Here is a 1,614-nt window from a genome sequence, read left to right as displayed (position 1 = left end):
ATTGCTGTTTCTGTCACTGTAACCTAACATCCAACAAGATACTTATCACGATTTTCTGGATTTTTTGATCACCTTCAAGGGGACATGAAAAAGAAATAGCTTTCTAGTTCTGTTTGATTTTTTCCCGAAGTTCTGAATTTTTAATGACAGAATGTCTTAGAATAATTCCGCAATTATTTATGTTTGCGAAAAATTTTACAATATGTTAGAAAGACCAAATTTGAATTATATGTTGTTAGGTATACAAGAACTATTCTCAGAGTTTCAAGGATTTCGACCGCGCCCCATATTTAAGAAATCACGTGGTTAATGTTGTTCAAATTTTTGGTAACTTTTCTTCGTACCCAACAATAGATAGTTCAAGTATGGTGTCTCTACCATATTGCGAAATTATTGTAATAAGTATAAATAGCGATACAAGTACCTTAAAATATCAAGAGAAGCGCCACGAAACAAAAATTTCTGACACTCAGAAACTAAACATCCAGCAGAAAATTATGCCAGTGTGTGAATAGATTATTCTTACACCCGTACTATTCAGAAACAACAAATTCTGAGATTCTCGCACATCTATAGACAGAGTAGTAAAGCCCGAAGTTTTAATGCCAATGATCTTTCGCCTTGAGCTAGTTGGCGGTCGCGTCGGACGTTAGCTTTGCGTGATGTATGTGTCGCCTAGAGTCATATATAATAGTAACATACTAGTCAATAACATAAAGTGATTTGCAGTGTAAATTAGATTCACCTCCTCATGCACGTTATCTGGACCGCTCCAGGTACGGATGTGGTCTAGAATATTTCTTTCCCTTTACGGAGAATGAATTACATCACCACAATATTTTGTTGAACTTTTGTGGAAAAAATCTCATTTTCACCAAACTCATCATATTTTTTCCCCGACATTAGGGCAAAGTTCTCTGCAAATTTTCCCCCCGCGTAGTTTTTTCTTCATTGTACTGCACATGTTATTTCATGGAGCTATTTACCGAATAAAAAAAAATCCTCTACTATGTTGTACTCTAGTACTACTGTTTACATGTCCTGATTAACCACATCAACGAGAAAGCCAACGACCACCCGACGGCATTGGAAAATATGACAGTCATAAATAGTTACAAAGTGCATTTGACAATTGACTCCCCACCTCTGGGGTTTCATTGAATTCAGCGTGTGACATTTTCATGGAATTTAAAAGCTCATAACACTTGTGCAACGCCTTTCACCGTTACGCGCTGTTGTTAGCAGAGATTTAATTCAAAACTACCGTCTCCTATGTCGCACGCTGACACTTGTAAATAATTTTTCCGACGGAATGGAGTCCAAGGACCCCAGTTCAACGCCATCTTGCGTAATCACTGAATCCCTAGACCATCTCCCGCCACCTCCACCTCTTTTCCTAGAGTGGATATCTGACATGATTAGAACCTCGGGTCACTGATCCGACGTCTTAAAATGGCGTTAATTCTTCATCGATTGTAATCGTTATCTAGCATATTTTCCACTCGTGGAAGGCGTCGGGAATTGTTAGCAGAGATGAAGAAATATATACTTGAAGTGGTGTATGCATTTGTTCAGGGAACGATTGAAGCAGGTAATAATGATTAGTTTTCTTTT

Source organism: Fopius arisanus, unplaced genomic scaffold (genome assembly GCF_000806365.1).
Source record: "Fopius arisanus strain USDA-PBARC FA_bdor unplaced genomic scaffold, ASM80636v1 scaffold00030, whole genome shotgun sequence".
Taxonomy (NCBI): domain Eukaryota; kingdom Metazoa; phylum Arthropoda; class Insecta; order Hymenoptera; family Braconidae; genus Fopius; species Fopius arisanus.
The sequence above is the reverse complement of the archived record's forward strand: the minus strand, read 5'-3'. Positions refer to the sequence as shown.